The sequence below is a fragment of the Columba livia genome, chromosome 2 (assembly GCF_036013475.1).
Source record: "Columba livia isolate bColLiv1 breed racing homer chromosome 2, bColLiv1.pat.W.v2, whole genome shotgun sequence".
NCBI lineage: Eukaryota > Metazoa > Chordata > Aves > Columbiformes > Columbidae > Columba > Columba livia.
Genome location: NC_088603.1, coordinates 68742749 through 68762042, shown reverse-complemented (window position 1 = coordinate 68762042; position 19294 = coordinate 68742749). Strand labels below are relative to the sequence as shown.

The 19294-nt window shown below is 42.8% G+C and overlaps 1 protein-coding gene across 7 annotated transcripts in view; it reads left to right on the top strand.

Moving 5' to 3' along the window:
• ATXN1 (ataxin 1) overlaps positions 1–19294 on the top strand; it is a 358291-nt gene that overhangs the window by 101875 nt on the left and 237122 nt on the right. For 6 of the 7 annotated variants that reach the window (XM_065052371.1, XM_065052375.1, XM_065052376.1 and 3 more), the window contains 2 exons: positions 13514–13640; positions 16915–17180. The exons of the other annotated variant lie outside the window; for it this stretch is intronic. The gene's annotated coding sequence lies outside the window, so the exon portion shown is untranslated. The remainder of the gene's footprint in view (positions 1–13513; positions 13641–16914; positions 17181–19294) is intronic. 7 annotated transcript variants of the gene reach the window in all.

Below are 19294 nucleotides of genomic sequence, written 5' to 3'. Positions count from 1 at the left end.
ATTAGAGTACTGCATTGCTTCTTCCAAAAAATTCCAAAATCACAGCAAGTGCTCAGCTGGAGGTAGGCAGGTCATGTACAAACCAACTATGTCGGTTCACAGTTCTGTGCCACTGTGCACCCCTTTAAAGGCTGTGCTGATGTGCTTTGCACTTCTTCACTGGGCCTTTGATCTCAGCTAGCACTGTGCATTCCCTTCTTCAGGTCAAGGAAAAATGTTTTTTTGAATCATAGAATAGTTTGGTTTGGAAGGGATCTTCAAAGGTCATCTAGTCCACCCACCCTGCCATGAGCAGGGGCATCTTCAACTAGATCAGGTTGCTCAGAGCCCTGTCCAGCCTGGCCTGGAATGTTTCCAGGGATGGGGCATCTACCACCTCTCTGGGCAACCTGGCCCAGTGTTTCACTAGCTTCATTGCAGAACATTTCTTCCTCATATCTAGCCTGAATCTCTCCTCCTTTAGTTTATAACCATTACCTTCTGTCCTATCGTAACAGGCCCTGCTAAAAAGTCTGTCCCCATCTTTCTTATCAGCCCCTTTTAAGTACTGAAAGGATGCAATAAGGTCTCTCTGGAGCCTTCTCTTCTCCAGGCTGAACAATCCCCACTCTCTCAGCCTGTCCTCATAGCGGAGGTGTTCCAGCCCTCTGATCATTTTTGCCACCACAGAAATCTGTCAGAGAGAGGTTACTAACCCAAACATCTCTGCTTTGGGAAGGAAATGTAGTTTCAATTCCTTTTGTGCATCTGAAATGCTGCTACCAAACCTGCGCTATGAAAGGTCGGGGAAAACATAGTAAGGTAACAAAAAAATTCAGTAGCACCAGAGCAAGAAGATGTAGACGTCCCAGAAAATAAATTTGACTCTGGACTAAACATAAAAGGATTTTCCTAAAATCTTTGTCTTTTCAGTTGAAATGTGGGTTCACAATGCAGAAAATAGCCGTCCAGGTTTGATCTCGGGCTGGCCCGGATGAGGAGCCCAGACACAGGAGCTTGGCCAGGCCTCAGGACTGATCCTTCTCTGAGTAACCCCAGAGAATCCCCAACCAGGGTGTCAGACAAGACTTGCTGTGGCTGCCCTGCAGTATCAGGTCAGCTTCATCAACGCAATATCACCTTGCTGTTGCCTCTCTCCTTTTAATCCTACATGGAGATTACAGTGATTCTTCTCTGGGTTTGATGGGATTCGGTTTTGCTTACACCCTGATGATCAGCCATGAAAAAAATGAGTGACATATACCTGTTATGAATTAGCATGTGCCGTTAGATAAGCCTTTGAATGTGTGTTTAATTTTCAGGTGGATGCATAATTACTCCGTGACCCGTTTAGCATTTCAGACTCATTCCTTTCAAACACTAGAGAATAAAAAAAACATGTTACATCCAAGCTGAAATGAAAAACACTTTTTTTTTTTTCCATATCGTTTTTAAAAGGTTTATGAACAAATTTGTTTTCAAAGTAGCTTGCTCTCAGTCCTAAAATGACAGCTGGCTGAGAAAAAGCAAAAGTTAGCCTGCAAAGTAATAAAACTCACATGACCTCAAACTGTACAATACTAAGCCCATTCGTAACCACAGCTAGATTTCTTTGTCATTCTGGAAAAAAATAGTGAAGTATCTGGGGGGTTTCTTTGTTACAATTTTTCTTGAAGGGATTTTCTTTGAAAGGCAGCAGCAGAAGGGATTTTTGTTGGTTACTTTTCTTTCAAAGCTTAGTGATAACGGACAAGCAATATGATTTTGGCAGGAAGGTATCACATTGCATGTTGGAGAATAAATTGTGCCCTTGATGGTGTACTGAGTGATAACCCTTTCTGGATTTATGGATTTTTCTGTATATTTACATAGAAAGTCATTACAGCACCCTTTTAGCTGACAAAAGTCACACCTTGTTGCATGTTTCTGCATGTCTTACAACTGCCCGGACAAGGCTATTGATCAGGCACGTCGCTCCCAAGGAAGCAGAAAGTAATTCTGTGCACTCTTTCTTGGACAAGAGATAAGTCTTGTTGCTAGTCTACAACATGCTGTCTCCCCTCTCCCTTTGCATTGAGCGTGATAACTTCAGCAATCACTTGCTACTCTCTGTGTAAGAATTCCAGCCTAACAGATCACAGGGAAGGGAAGGGAAGGGAAGGGAAGGGAAGGGAAGGGAAGGGAAGGGAAGGGAAGGGAAGGGAAGGGAAGGGAAGGGAAGGGAAGGGAAGGGAAGGGAAGGGAAGGGAAGGGAAGGGAAGGGAAGGGAAGGGAAGGGAAGGGGAAAGGAAAAGGAAAATAAAGGAAAGGAAAAGAAAGAGGAAAGGAAGAGGAGAGGAGAAAATAAAAGAGAAAAGAAGAAAAGGCACAACATTTCAAATGGAGGAAAGTCAGTCGTTTTCCTTGCCGGGTTCCAAAAAAGCAATGCTTGGCCAGCTCTGCTGTTTCCGTCTTGATCTCTGAGCTAAAAATGATGCTCACCCATTATATTAGAGTGGATTTCTTCAGAGAGTGTATTTTCATTCAGATTCATGTAACTATTGACCAGAAGCAAGGTTAAATTCAGCCTGTTTAAAAATTAACCCATTTTTTTTTTTTAAATTGCATAACGCAGTAGCACTCTTCAGGCAATCCTTCAGCTTTCTAGCATCAAGTCATCTCTGAGGATGTGCAGGCTGTGTTTAAAGGCAACACACTCCCAACAGCTCCTCTGCTTGTGAAGTTTCACGCTGTTGCTTTAAACACTGATCATCTTTATACTGTTATAGTGCGGAAACAAGTATGCTTGCACATTTCTGCATTTATGTTCCTGAACACCACCTTTTAAAAATATACCTTTAAATGTGCCCATTTCTGATTCCATGCCCCTAAAAGAGGTCAAGCATGGAATACAGGAAAACGCAGAAAACTTTAAGGGCTTTAGGAATCCTCTCCGTCAAAACCACAACTATCTTCAACCTTGAGTTTTGTCTGTTAGAATAGAGGCAGGTGAAGGAAGTTTGTTTGGAAGCAATAATCTGAAGCTCGTAGTAAATTTAAATCCCGTAATTCAGAACTGGCTGTGATTCCCACTGTCAGGAACACCAAGCTAAGTAAAGGCTAGATATCTTCTCCTGCTGTATTTTCATTCAGATTAATATTTAAGCCATGCTGGTGGTTGTGTCCAGGAGAACAGTTGGTCCTTTCTACAGCTATAAAAGGTGAGAGGCTGGGTCTGTCGGGGCTGGGTCAGTCAGCTGTTGGAGCGAGGCGAGCGCCTTGCTGCCACTGGCCCCAGACAAAGCGTTTCCATCACTCCCGACTCACACCAGCTCGCTCACTGGTGGCAGCTTTCACCCTCCTTGCAGCCGCCGCTGCTGCTGACAGTGTCTCTCTCCTCGGCTGAGATTACGGCGTATGACCTACTTTGAAAATGGTGTGAACTGAGGTTCACAAATTGCCTTGGAAGGATGCCACGAGGCTGGTGTGCAAACACGCGCGGTCTGGGAGGCTTCTGGTGGAGCAGAACTGGCCGTCTCCGTGTCCTTCCAGATGCAGCGCGTGTTCCTTCGCCAGCCCCGGCTTCACAATCCGTCTTTGTGCTCTGGAGTGCGGCATATTGATTTCCCAGGCAGGCCTGCTAGCTTAGAGAGCCTCTGGCCAATAAGTCCTCCATGCCTTTTTGCTCTCAAAACAGCTGAAGTAGTAATAAAGATGAATAAAGGGCTTCAGGCTGAGCTGTCAGCTGAAGCCTAGCAGTAGTAGTAGTAGTTGTAGTAAAAGCAGCAGTAGTGGTATCAGAATACAAGTCACAAAGGAGAGCAAAGCGGTGATATTCTATTTACACGGTTCATCTGTTTACTATAATGTGCTCGTTTATAGTGTAATGTAAACTTGCAATTACCAAAGCTGCTTTCCATGCCAGATGAATGGTTTAACCTGTATGTCATTCCAAAATACTGATAGAGAGGAAAATTCAACAGAAAGGAACAAGTCTGGAGAATTGCAGCCTGAAAGCTGTATGGGTTTGGGGTTTATTTTTCTCTTCTTTTTTTTTTTTTTTTTACTTCTTTCTCTTCCTTACATAAGCTCTGTGCAGCAGAGGAAAGTTTCCACAGACTCAGATCATATGCAGTTTCAAATCTAGTTGAAAGATAAGGCTTTTTTTTTTCCCCTCCCCAAGGCTAATATATTACATACCTACTCAGCACAGGGCTGCCTATTATCTGATAAGATAATTAGCATCAGACATTAGGAGAAGCATACATACTTTTAAAAAGGAGCATTACTGAAGGTTCAGAGAGAGTTAAAGAGTGTTCTTGTCAGAGCTTTTCCATGCAGAAGGCTTGCGCTAGGATTTGACTTTGGGTCAAGAAGTCCTTTATTAAATTAGCAATGCAAATGTGTTTTACTTTATACATGTGGAATTCAAGTTTGTCAGACAGCCTCCCTCTAGAGCACTTTGGGGCTTTTTTACAGATTTAGCATGGGCCAAGAGTTTCAACTTGGGGTCTGAGTATTTCTTTTTTTGTTTGTTTTATCCTCTGTAAAGACATCTGTTCTACATGGCTCTCCATGTTGGCCGCAGTTCAATTTCCACTGACTTCCATGAACTCCATTATGAAACCCAAGTACAAGCCTCCCTTTGCATCGGGACCAGCCCGTGACTCATGAACACGGACCTGCAGCTTATGGATACCCTCAGCCACCTCTCCCAAAGCACATGGCTATGGGAGCAGCCGCCACCCTGAGGAAAGTACATGTCATCCTCCAGCTTGTCTCTCTCCTGCTGATTGACAGTCATGAGCCCTTGAAGCCATACTATAGTAGTTTAAAAATAGGGAAAGCTGAGACAAAGACTTTTGTCAGCTCTGAAAGCAGGACAACACTGATGCTTACCCTGCCTGATGTGGTCTTTGCCAGTTGTAAGCAGTTAAAAAGATCCATGGTGGTCAAAGGAGTAAGGGGGCAGGGCCTGAAACAAGAACTTGACACGTGACATTTGCCAGTCCCGTTTGTGAAGCGGCTGGCCCATAGGCAGGAGGTCCAGTCTGAGCATGCCTGCTGGGCCCTCTGCAGCAAACCCTTCGGGTCTGACAGTTGTCATAATAAATATCATAACTGGGCTGACATTTTGGCCTGGCAGGGTCTTTCATAAGTCTCAGCTGGGAGTGATTGTTTTAATGAAAAATGTTAATAGATGAATAGTTTGCCCATGAGTTGTTACTTCTAGCATAGAAGGCACTGAGTTGTTTTTAGCGGTGGTTGTTTTCTTTTAATAGCTTATGTGGCGCTTTCTGGGGGATGTGGCAGTGCTCCTCACCTAAAAGGCATGGGCAGGACTCTGAAAAACGTGTGGCGTACTTGTCACTTGCATCATTCTGTGTGACCATGAGGTGTGATGGCAACTGGGGCCAAAGGTGGGGGTTCAGTTCTGGTCCCTGTTATGGGGCTGCTGGCGAAGGAGAAGAGTTCTCAGCTGACCCCACAGGGGACTGGGTTATACATAGGCAGACCCAGGTTACTGCAGATGGGAGCATGAACTGCACAGGAGATACTTTTCATCAAGGTGTTTTTCCAATTAATTGCAAAGGAATAAATGGTCACTGATGCAGGGAGGAGGCAAATCCTTCCCACCCCTGTTAAGTCCTGTTAGTCTGACTGAAAGATCTGATGCACCAGTTTGTGATGTTCTCCTCTCTAGGCAACAAGCCAGCCTGTTGAGTCACGAAAAGAGAACATGGTTGGAGCAGTACAGAGTAGGCCAACCTATGTTACTTATGGGTTTAAAAAACATTTTGGAGTAACCAAACAGATCGAGGAGACAAGAGATGCAACTGCTGCCAGGCATGCTCAGCCTTCATCTCCTGTTCTTCTGCCTGACCCCAGTCCCTCCCAGAAATGAGGGAAGGCTTGAGCAAAAGAACTGAAAAGACAGCCTGTGAGCAGTGGCAAAAGCGTCACCTGACACAGACGTGGACACAAAGAGCTGCAACATACCTTGCCACTGCTAGATGCCTACTTCTCTGACATTACAGAAGGAGCCTCATGTTGCATTATAAGCCCCAGCTGACACTACTCACCTTGTCACGTCTCTTGAATGAGGTATCTTGTTTCACAGCCTCTGCTGAAACATCTCAGGCACTCAGGCTAAGTCAGGAGAAGAAATGTAACGCTGTCTTTCCAGGTTTGAGCAAATGGGTATGGAAACAGGGTATTTGGGGCCTAAGTAAGTGGAGGTTATGATTTCCCCCTTTGATTTGAATCTTCCATCACAGGTAACATGTGGTCTGGTAATATTCATCCATGGATCTATCTCTCAAAGAGAGAGATCCTACAAGCTAACACCCAAACCTTAACTGTCCTCTGCTAATCAGGCTAACAAAAATTAATCTCTAACATCAGCTGTGAGGCAGCCAGTAATTTGATCCCTGTCACTGAGGTTTCAAGGTAGCACAGGGTACTGAGACTGTCCTTGTAACTTTGGCCAGTGAAAAATCGTAGTGCATAAATATTTGTTGGATCACTCTTGATATTTGATACTGTTGATCATCAAGTGCTGCTAACCTGCGTGGGGAAGCTGTGTGTATCAGTAGAAGCTCCATGAAATCATTCTGTTCCTTCTCCTAACATGGAGCCAGAAGAGTCACAAGCAGCAGTTATTTTCCTGTGCCCTCATCTCTGGAAGCTGACAAAGCTTCTTCCGTACACAGGTGAAACCACTGAAGAGCTGGGGAGATCACATGGTGAGCTGAAGTGCCTGCTTTTCTGTAGGTGTTATCTAGGTTTTCATATTCCTTATTGCAAGCTTAATTACTGACTTCCCCTAATTATCTTAGTGACTACCTGCAGTTGGCATTGCACTGTAGAGCAAATGGACAGAAGTGAACCAGATGAGTCTCAAGATCACAGTTGTATTAAATAGCTGCATCACTGTTACTTAAAATCACATGTAAAACAAACTGCGCTAGCTTAAGACCATCATATTTGCAAATACCAAATCAGCTCCTAAATAGATTTGAGCTTGAACCAAAACAGACATGGTTTAACACTGAAGTATGAGAATGTCCATTCTGTCTTCTACATCAGTTTAACTAAAACGGATTTTAAATTACACCTTTAGAGAAACTAATTTAAATTTTCCTAGAAGTTTAGACCTAGATGATGACTCTAGAAGCGAAGGAGTGCTTTGAAATTCTTCTTTCTGTAGCTATTGCAGGTGCTGAGGGCCTTTGACATTTGTTGCACCTCTGTGAACTTTGGGGCTTAGTACTTGCCCACAGAATGTGCACAAAACCAGAAAGCTCCATCTTCATTTCACAAGGACCAGCCTGTTGTCTTCACTCTGTTGGGTGCAGTGCAGCCGTGATGGTCCACATAAAATGATAACTGCATTTGAAATCACATGCTCAGAAAACTGGAACAAATGGGAGCGGTCTGTCAGTTTACCAGGCACGCATTGCCACAGGCCTGTTGTCCATAAATGTCTCCCTATTTTTTTCTCTCTGCTGTGCATGGAAGTTCTGCTTCAGTGCATGGAGTCCTGGGTAGGTTTTCAAATTTGATCCTGGAAGGCTTCCAAGGAAATGGCCATCACTGTTTCTGAGATGGGGCCTTCCTTTATGATCATGATAGCACGCAAGTGCATTTCACAGAAGCAATGACACTGTCAAGCCATACAAGGAAGCTTCTGGACACAGGACTTTCCCAGGAGCTGTATCTAGACTGAGGAAATTATTTCTGCAATGAATAAGATGTCTGTAGACATCGTCACTTTCAGAAAATGTCAAACTCGTTCTCTAAGTTATAGAAACACACAAGTGCATGTGTAATCCCTACAGGATTCATCAAGCTCTTTCTCCTATGGGGTGCTAAGGAAGGAAAAGTGGGAGAGATTATTGTTGCTATTTTTACATGCTTGGGAGCTGCTAAGCGATTAAAATGATGGGAGTCATAAATTACTTTACCAATGCATTTGGAGATGAGACAGTGAACTGACTCCTTGGAGAAATATAGGATAGGTGTTCTGAATGGCAGATGCTGCAGAGGAGAGGGCTCAGTCACTGGGAAAGGGAGACTCTATGGATGTAACTAGATTTCTGTTCTCCTCCCCGGCTTTAATTTGTTTGTGGTGCAAGCAAAGCCAGCACCGCATTTGCAATCTGCAAGTTTGGTGAAAGCATTTGCACCTGCTACCTGAAGGATGGTTCAGCAAAAGAAATTCAAAAGTTTATTCAGTGGATTCTTTTTTTTTCTTTTGCTGTTCCCAAAAAAGAAGCTCATTCATATGCACTTGACAGTGAGAGGTAAATTTTCAGTGCAGTGCAAGGTGACTTAACCACATGATTCCCAGGAACAGCAGTGGGAGTGCTGCAGCAAAACCCTTATGCCAAGGTGTGTGAAAATGCCAGTAGGAGCTTCCGCTGCCCCGTGGCAATGGGAATCCTGGTCAATGAATCTTGTGCTGAGTGCTGAAACAAATAAAACCCATGCCACAGTTCTCCTGTCTGCAGCACTGTGATTCTCTCTCTTTGAGATTCTGTGCAGACTTCTTCCTGGTGCATTGCATTAATATTAAATTAACAACACGCTACTCACATGGAACTTACATTCTAAAAAAAGCTCACATTATGCTGTAAGCCTTTTATTACAAAATAATAGCAGTCGTGAGGTTAAAGTTTGTTCATACAGTTTTCTATAGAACATCTGTACATTTTTTATGGAGAATAAAAGCTATGTTCCATGTGTAGCTTAGTCATATGAATATAGATAATGAGTAGTTTATTGAATTTCCTTTCTGATTTTACCATTCGCTTATATTCGTATAAAGCCTTTCCATGCAAAACATACCAGATTTTTGTAAGTGGTACTTCTTTCTTTTCGGAAACACTAATTTCTCTGTCAGTGTTCTGCAGAGGATGTGACCTGATATGAAAACTACCTATTGCTCTAGGATTTAGCTTGTAGCTAGAGGCATAAATTGGAGATTCTCTGAAGTGGATTGTAATCCACACTGGAAAGAATAAAGAGAAATCACTAGGTCCATATGGAGCAGGACCTTGAAAAGCTTTATGAGGACCACATTCACTGGAATAGTTACCCTGCATCCAAGCCATGGAAGCCCACACAGGCTTTGAAACCAAAATATTTCAGGGCTTTTGTGGCCTTCCATGATGTGGAAGCTGGACAGAATTTTTATTGAGTCTGGCCCTAAATAAGCAAAAGAATTTTGTAATCAGTGCATGGTTCAACAGGAAGCCAGAAAAAATCCTTAATATTGGAGTGATACGGTGGGAAAGCTTAGCTCTAGATACAATCCTGGCTGCTGAGCTCAAAAAAAATTTGCCTGCAAGCAAAACTAGCTGGGAGTACAGCAAACTCCTAATTAACCTGAATGGGGAAAGGCTATGTATTCTTTTTTACTGTGTACATATAAGCCATACCTTACTTTTCAAATGCTGACCCTTCACCCAACAAGAATGTTTTCAATACCTTAAATAGTCTCAGTCCTTGAATGCTGATCCCCCTTCTCTTCTTCCCATCTTGTAGAAGTGCTTTCAATTATTGCTAAAGAAGCTCTGGATACAGCACCAGAGCTCCTAAATGCCATTCCAGGTGTCAAACAGTGGGGACTATTAGAAAGCAGTATATAGCAATTCTCAACCCTGATGGCATTTCAGCATTAAGCTTATATCCCAGAACAATTGCTTGCTTTATTGCCCAAAGTCTTGGAGATTACAGCTTTGGTAGTGTTGGTATGAAACGGGCAAATAAGTGACCATTCTATGATGGTTGAGATTCAAAAGGGACTACATCATCTTATGTTGTGAACTTGAAGTCGTGCCAGTGCTCTCCAGGGAACCTTGTGCCATGGCAGTCGTCAGAATTACTGGGAGAGGCAGGTATTCTAACTGCAATTGTGTTTTCTCACCTTGAACTTTTTGTATTTTAGATGCAGAGATTTTGTGTTAAAAATGTCCAAAGGGGCACTAACCAATATCTGAGAGTGTTGTGAGGTTCAAGATAAGTGGACAGGGCACACTTGGAGTCCAGATGGGTGGATCTGAGCTCATTCCTTTAGCTTCAGAGTATACCTGTAAGTGATGATGATTTCACCCAAACCAGCATGTCAGCATTTCAATAAACAGGGTGTGCATTGTGTAGCAAAATCAAAGCTATGTGGTAATAACTACCCTGCAGCTAAATGGATGCTTTTTTCCACAGCTGAATCCTTAGAGAGATGATGTAGTTTTTAGTCATTCATTGCCATGTGACTTATTAAAACAATTAACAGGCAAAAAAAGTGGTTATTTTGGGTGCTTTGGGGAAGGCTACACAGAATGAAGTTCAAGCACAGTGAGTTTCTAGCTCTGTTGGTAGCAAAGTGTGTGAAGTGGCCAGGGCTGTGGTTCTCTTCTTAGCTCCCCATCTAACTCACTGTTTAACCTTGAAAAAGTCCCCTGGCCGCTTCGGGTTTGCGATTCATTATGAACTTGAAACTTGTATCAGCTTCTCTAAAAGATTTGCGGGCTCCCTGGGCAAACCTGGGTCCAGCTCTGGGGCTGAGCCTGATGGGTTTATAATTTGAGCCCTGTGTACACGAGGTTTGAGGTTTTGACATGTAACCAGATGAAACATAATGGTTTCAGCTGAGTTTTGCTTTGAATTTTTGGGTTCAGTGGCACTCCTCACTCCAAGAGAAGACCTGGAGGTGGTAAAGCTAACTAAAGAAACTGTCCACTGAGGGCTTCTAGGGGAAAACCAGATGGTTTCACTCAGTCTGATTTAAAATTAAAGCCTTAGGTGCATGGTTTACTGTGGTTTTTATATTCAGTGCAATTGCCTGTACCCAGTTCCAGGACCAGAATATGAGAGGCAGGTGTGTAACACTAAAAACCCATAAGATGTCTTGGAAGGAAGATCTCTGCACACAAGCCTGCAAACACTGTGAGTGACAATGCAGATTTTCCCTTTTTGAATTTCCTTGCCATTCTTCCTTCCCAACCATCCAAACAGCACTGTGTAAATGAAACTTGTAGGGGCTTTAACTGTGAGCTACCCCAAGCTATGCAGCACTGCCCTTTCAGATTTCCTGCCAGATGGCAATTAGATACTTCATTAGTCTGGTCATTGCCTTGGTTGAAATTCACCTCATCTTGTCCAGGTTACTGAGCTTGGGTCCTGCTTTGCTAGACCTACGTGTCTCTGGCCTTGTAGCTGTGCTTGGGACCTGCAGATCTTTTTCAGGTCTGAAAAGCCAGCAGAGCCTGAAATCAGCTCTAGTTTGTCAGCGATTTAAATTCATTTCCGTGCTTTAGTCCTGTGAACAAGGGGTAATGGGTTCAAATTGGAACACAAGAGGTTCCACTTAAATTTGAGAAGAAACTTCTTCTCAGTGAGGGTAACAGAATGCTTTAACAGGCTGCCCAGGGGGGTTGTGGAGTCTCCTACTCTGGAGATATTCAAGACTCACATGAACGCCTTCCCGTGTAACCTCATCTAGGTGTTCCTGCTCGGGCAGGGGGATTGGACTAGATGGTCTTTCCAGGTCCCTTCCAATCCCTAATATTCTGTGATTCTGTGAACACTCCAGCTTACAGCCCATGCCTTGACAGACAGTTAATGTCAATAGCTAAATAACGCAGGCTTAGGGGAAGAGGTTTCTGCAAACAGTTGTTATTTTCTTAGGCAATAGATTCCAAGGGCATGAAGGCTGGGTGAGCGCTGGGCCACAGTTTGCTCGGGCTGTATCTGCACCACAAAGCACGGAATCAATTGCCAGTGCTGGATTTAGCTAGCCACCATGGGCCGTGTCCCAGCCCGGGGGAGACCCCCCCACATCCATGCTGGAGGGACCCTCAGGGGCTGGGCTGGCCCAGACCAGAGCCATCACCCCAATTTGCACAGGGGTTGTGCAGGGGAAAGGAGCGTGGGGCCTTCAGGGCCAGCCGGCTCATGGGGATGAGGCCAGCTGCTCCCTAGCGCTCTGGGGGGGGTCGTCGGAGGGCAGAGTCTGGCACCGCGCTGTGTAACTTTAATTTAAAGAACTAACTGTGATTTTTATATGGAGAGTTTGCATGCCAAGAATACGGCTCTTTTTATTTAGTGAAATATCCTTTGGAAAACTATAAAATCATGACAGGTTTTCATATTTATTTTGCATTCAGTTCAGGATTTTACATGATCAGCTTTAGGGCCTTGTAGGAGCCAAGAGAATATAAAGGTTGTCAGAAAATTGGAGGCTTTATACCAGGCTGTTCTGATTTAACTGGCAGACCATTTAAAGTTACTGAGATTTGGGGAGAAGCGGAGCTTTTCAGAAATGTCTGTCTTCTGAGGAGAGCGCTGCAGTTTCTGACTGGCACGCACTCTCCAAAGTACTGACCTCAGCACCAACAGGAGAACAGCAGCAGCATCTTTAAGCTATATTTTGTTATTATTGTTCAGATGTTTCCCCCTTTCTGAATAGATAAGTTTCCCCCAGGGATGTAGTAGCATCTGGGCTTTCTTGCAGCTGAGTTTAAAGCTGCCTGGTTCCCAGAAATGAAGTGACAGCTTTTAGTCTTCCACAGGAAGGTGTGAATGTATTCAGGTTCATTTATAACACACAGAGAAAAAAAAAATGCTATTTGAAATGGGGGGGGGAAAGGACAAAAGAGAAAAAAGTCTTTGGAGGGTTCATCTGCCCAGGCCGGGAAGTAGTAGAATGCATCCAGGCACTTCAGTCCACGTGAGCAGAGTAGTAATGAGGTACACACGCACACACATGCACACACATGCATGCACACAAGCTGGGATCCCTTCCAACCAGTCATATTATTCCTTCAGTCAAAGGTATTTTTCCTAGTTCTAATAATAAACGCTGAAATCTAGGGTTAGTACAACATACAAAGATAGCCTTTAATATACACAATGCGGGTTACGTCCAACTATATCCAGTATACAATGACAACATTGTTTCTCTTCTGTGGTTTTTTTTTTATTTTTTTTCCTTCTTTTTTCTCTTTCCACAAAAGTATAAAAGATCATCATGCTACAGACAGCACATTTTAGTCTGAAGTGGAACTGGCAGAGGATTTCAATGGAAAGTTGATTTATTTCAAGGGATTATGGGAGTCCAGGGATAAAGTTGGCACCCGGCCACAGGGAGAGCCCTTGACCTAGAAGCAGGAACAGTTTTCAAAGCTGTACATGTACATAACTGAGCAGAACACTTTAATTTAGTGCAGAGCATAACCTGAATTCCTTCTCTGAGGGAAGATGAAAGAAAGAAATTTTACTTCTTAGTAGGACGTTGGAAGCTGTATCCAAAGCTCTTTGCCTATTTTACGTCTTATTCTGCAGCATTGCAGGAAGCAATTGTTTGTGACAAAAGGCCACTTTTTTCTCTGCTTAACTGGGAAAGCAAATTGAGCTGCCACTCATAAAACCGACTGGATACAGAATTAATTTGCCTGTTCTGATAGACAAAACAAGTTAACAGGCCACTGCAGGTTACTCTCTGAATCAACATATGAAACATAATTTCATTGTCTTTTCTCCCCTCTTCCTCCAGGCCTTGAACAGTAATTATAAAGACTTCAAATCTCCCTAGTGACATCAGCTGGTTAAAAAAATTTGGATCACAGGAATAATGTAACCCAGAGTCTGCTTTCAGCAGCATTGTTCACACTCCAGAGAAGGTAATTCTATACAAAATACTCTTCTGTAACTATGCTCTATTAATTTTAGTGGTAGTTTTCAGTAAGCTTCACATCAGGATTCACATCATCTGGCCTGTTCCATAGTCAGAAGGTACAAAGCATAACAGCAACAGAATGAGTCTTTGCAACGATATTTTGGAGCATTTCCTGAAGACCGTGTATTATATCAAACACACCTTAATAATTACATTTACTGAAAGTTCCTAAGCAGTAATAGGCTTCTAGCTCAGCTGGCCTTGAAATCAATCATAAACTTCAGCTGCCTAATTAAGTGCTTTATTCTACAGCTCTCAGTCCGGCCAAATGTCCACAGGCATCTGTAGGTATCTGACCTGAATCAAGGACTCTGGGTTTGAGCCCTGTGTTTCCAGACAGTGCGTCTGACTGATACTGCAAAACCGCAAAATGCCAGATGGTTTCAACATATTACATAGCTCCCTGTATGGGCATCCACTGACAGTGTGTGCCTTCCTGTAAAATTTCACATGCTGAAACAACTTCTTGCAGTGTGCAGACAACACTGTGCCTGAAAACAAAGATTTAACGACATTGGCATTGCTCAGCCTCTTGTCAGCTTCTGGTCTGGGAAAAATTTTCAGCTATTCTAAAATCAGAAGATAACGTAATGCTGGCTAGAATAGGGCATAGTCTGGGTAGGCTTCTTCATTATCAGCTTCCTTGTTGAACTTTAACCCTTACTTTATGACCCTTCTGCTGTTTTGGGTTTAACTTGCTTCATGGGCACAAACTGCCCATTGTGGCAGATTTGCATGGTGGTTTTGCTGTGTGCATTGAAACAAGACTAATGGGTTCATTTCACTTGTTAGCCTGGTTCTTAGTGGGGACTAAGGGGCCCTTTCCACCACCCGACCTGTGTCTGACTTGGATCCTAGGTGGGTGGCTTGTGCTCTGGGGGGCCGAGGGAAGTGGTCCTTTTACTGTGTTCCCTAAAGCAATCTTGACTGAGACCACCAGGACCCCTGACTGGTCTGGTGGTTTCCTCGTGATTTGCATACAAATACCTTGGATCACCAGGGAAATGGGAAAAAGCCAGGTAGCTGGCTCTGTTCAATGGCAGGAGACTCCTTAGGGTACCTATACACCCTTTTTGGCAGGCTCTGCAGGGCAGGCATGGACCCCATGCATTTCCTGAGCTAAGTCTTCCAGTGCTATGAAGTTCTTTGAGCACCCAAACTATGCCTCCCGGCATGCCCCGAACCTGCACTGGCAAAACTGATGGGGTTGGTGCTTGCTTCACTGCTTAATCTGGGAAGGAGAAAGAAGGTAAATTCAGCTCTCAGGTGAGAGCCATTGGGTTAGTCTTGCTTCCTTAATGAATGAAGACCTAGATGAGTCCTGGTGTACTTTTGTTTAGCTCTGGCATTTGGGATGTAGCGCCAGGTACTGCAGGAAATGCAGGCAGTGCAAATGCATGGGCTAAAACTTGGCTGCATTTGTCTTGTAGATGAGTTTGAGTCCCACCAGGAGCACCAGGAAATGCAAGGGTATTAAATCTTCCTGGAGTCTCGATAAGAATCAGGTCTTGCAAGCCTGATCCTGAAGTGAGCGACACAGAAATGTCTCCTAGTGCATGCTGAAGGAAACAATGAACTGCAAACTCATTTTATCCCTCATGCAGCTGCATGGGCAGTGGCATGTATTTTGTAAGGCCAGCTTTGTCCTCACTATCCCTGCCATGATGTTCAGGAATCCCTGAGCGCCCAAAAGGTTGCCATTGTGGGGCAAGGACCACCGTAACACAGTGTACAGCCCTTTGCCCCTGGTCCCCTCAAGTCTTCCTTGTCCTTTCTGAAAAAGTGTTAGACTTGAGATGTCACATATAGTCCAGGCGTTGCTGCAGATCTTGTAATCTAGGCTGTTTGCCCACAGCCCATCCTTTGGGAGAACTTTGCATCAGGATTTCATGACGAGAGAGGGAGGACAAGAGGAATGCATTTTGTTTAGAAGTTAAAAAAAAAATCTTTGCGTGTTAAATGCGTTTTGCAGCCAGGTTACCAGGGGCGTTCTGTGCAGAGAGCTACGTTTGAACTCATTTTCAGCTGATGTTGTAACTCCCCTCCTTGGCACTAGCAAGTTTGTAATCAAATACATGACAGCTGCATCAGTGGGCCAACAAGGTCACTTTCAATTCATGGCCCCGTCTGTGGTTTGGTGGGGAAAACATAATTATGAAATCCCTTGGGAAAGGGCTGTCTTGATGTGGCCAGGCATCTTACTGGTAGTAAGTATTTGTATCGCATCTTTGCTACTGATAGAAATTAATGAAAAGGAAGAATAGATACACTTTATGTTGCTTTTACATAGCAAAGAAACATGTAACTGATTTTACTATGTGTTGCTTATAATCACTATTGTTTGTATCTACTAATTATGGCAAAGAACCAGAGAACTTTAATGACAGTAGTGTTAACTGAGTAAAATTTTAGTTACTTTAGCTTTAGTGAAAAGTTTGTCTTCCTCAACTTGATTTACTAATATCTTAGTTGACAAGACTGCCCATTCTGTGTACTCATTTTGTAGTTAGAGAGGGATTGTTCATAATTTACAGTTTAAGTCTGAGTGCTATTATTTTGCACTGTCAAAGAGCATCTGTTACAGTAGATAGCTCTTCCTATGTTAGCGCCACAAAAAATAAGGTATATCAGCCAGTTTATGAGCACCCTGCAATGTTCAATTGAGTAAAGGTGAATTTCTTTTGAAAGGGCAGAAAATTGCATAAGTGAACTCCGTGGGGTCATCTACAGTGGGATGAGCTTGTGTTACTTGTGTAGGACACATTCACACCAGCTACGTGATCCAGATTCAACACTCTGTTTCTCTGGATGAAGTAAAATCCAGGTATAAAATTTGTTTGTAGGCATTCGATTATTACCTGATTACCACTACAGGCATCCCAGGGTTTTTACCACAAGCTTTCCAGAAGATAGCCCATGTACTTTCTGCTCCTATATGGCAACTTATAAGAAGACTGTAATTACAAGATCTGAATTAGGCGTAACCATGTGTTGGCAAACTGTTGCATAGCTTTCATGGTTGGCTTTACCAGTACAGACAGGACCAAGCCATTTCAAAGCACATTGGAATTAATATTGTTTATCTTGTGACAAAACCCTAAACCCCTTCAATGAACCTAGCAAGAGACCTGTCATATTTAGTGTTGGTTATGAAGCTTTACTTCTTTTATGTTTGATTATAAGTCTTTATTTCTGTTTGTTTGTTTGTTTGCCTGCAGAGCACAGTCAAAGCAATAGTTTATGAGGCTCCTTTTCACTGCACTTTGGTGGAGAAGACAAGCAAGGGCACCAAGCAGCTCTCATCTCATTAGTCCAAGTGGTGCTGTACAAGATTTTACCCCTACTGGCAAGATCATCACCCTTGTTCAGTCCCGCTGCAGCTCTGAACTCATAGATCATACCATCACTACAAGTATTATGCTCCTCTCTATGGAAGTATTAGTCACGTCCTCATAGATCAAATTAAATCATATACTGACTATAGGTGCGTAACTGTTCAGCACGGGCATCCTGTGCCACTAAAATCATAGCCTAGCCAGCCTTAACAGGGCTTTTTTTTCTTTTGACTAAAGCTGATAATCTGCAGCCCAGTATACTAGTAGCTCATGTGGATCTCAGCTGTGGTTGTGGATCCTCATAATCTTAAGAAATCGGGCCTTATGTTACCTGCTAGAGACCGCACAGCTAGTCGGTGACAAGCGTACTTTTTCCAGCTACTCATCAACTTGCAAAAGTATGAGGTTTAAAAGAACATGAAAAAATGTCTTCAAATGTCATAAAGTTTAAATAACAAAGAATTGCACATAGCTAGTTACATCAAGCATTTATTGTTCCATTCTACCTCGCATTTCCTTTGATCTATTTTTAATTCATTGCAAACTTTGTTAAAATCCAAATTCCACAATCTCCCCCCACTCCCAAAAGTGTCTTTTTGCCTTGGACTCGCATTTTGAGAAGTCTATTTCTTTTGTGTTACTAAAATGCCAAGATTTTAATGGAATGCTTTATTAGGTTTCCAAATGCTTCTGGCCAATAACAAGCAAAGTTCAGCTCAGTAGTTTTAATCTCAGACACATCAAATCTGTTTTCCCCGCATGTGAGAAGAGCCATGCAGCTCTTAAGAAGATTAAAGCTATAAATTCTAACATTACAGGGGCCAATGCTTTCACAGTCCAGATCAGGCTGGGTTATTTTATTCCAGTTTTTCCTTGGGAATGTTCAAAACTATTGATAGCCTTCAGTTTTGCCTGAGCATTTTTCCCCGCCCTATACTCAGGTATGCTACTTGTAGAAGGTGAATACATTGCTTTTTCTTCTGTTCTGCCTCTCTGCTTTATTTTAAAGAGGCAAATTATATCATTTTCATTATCAGTGCAGCTCACAAAACCATCTGTTACTCAAAGAATCAGGATCAGCAGTCAGCCACCCTCAAAATAAGCAGCTGTAAATCTCGAGTGCCTATACTTTCTAAATGGAGAGAGGCTTTTACATTAATCTCCTGGACTTGCTGAGTAGCTGGTACAGTGCCCAAACACGAGTAAGTAAACTCAATTAGTAAAAATAGACATGATGTGGCAGTTCAATATATGGCATTTAAGCATGTGTGCTACAAACCAGAAGTACTCGGTTGAAGTCCCAGAGAATCTATTTTGTACGTATAATTCAGTTATTTTCCTGGTTGCCAAATACCTTGTAAAAAACAATAGTAGTATATCATTTTCACAAAGATACAGTAGTGCTGTCATTTATACAGGTGGAAATCTAGAGAAACTCAGCTGACTTGTTAGGCCTCTGGATGTTCAGCAACTCTGAAAAATTACATTTTTCAACTGACACTTGAAAGGTAATACGTGAACCAGCTTTAATGTTCATGTGTTTTACCTGTGCAGAATTACACAGAGTGTACTATTATAAGCAGGTAAGAAACATTTGCAAGAAAGATACTTTTTGGAGCTTTGTTCTGCATAACAGGGCAAGCCTGGCTACATTACCTTGCAGCCTAAGACTTAAGGGAAAGTCTCCTTCGCTACTCCCTTCAGCAATGTAGCAGACTACACCTTTTTTTTTATTTATTTTTTTTTTATGGCAAGCTGATCAAAGTCAAATTATTCAAGCGCAAGTTCTCTAAGATCCCTGTGCTCCGCTGCATAACAGAAGGGCTTAGGTCTGGGTGTGGTGTTCTTGACCTTTTAGTCTTTTGTCTTTTCAGCCTGTTTTACTTCCTCTGTCTGCCCGGTTTGAGCCAGGAGAACGATCTAAAGAGACCCTGTTTGTTTTCTGTGCACATTATGATAGGCTGCCATTGTGTAACGACATACAGTATGCAGGATAAAACACCCTGCTTATTATAGCGTAGTTAAAAGGCCTGTCACTATTTCCATTTCAAATTCCTATTTTCAGGAGTTTACTACTGAGCCGTAACAAATTGCAGGCAGGAAACTTGGCAGTCACATTCCCAGCCTAAGAGCAAATTCTTTTACCAACTTTAAATAAATAAATTAATTAATATTAATGGCATGTGCTCCCAGCTTGCAAAATAAAGGAGGTTTTGTTATTGTTTTGGTTTGGTTTAGCCTTGAAACAAAAGGCGAAGATTAA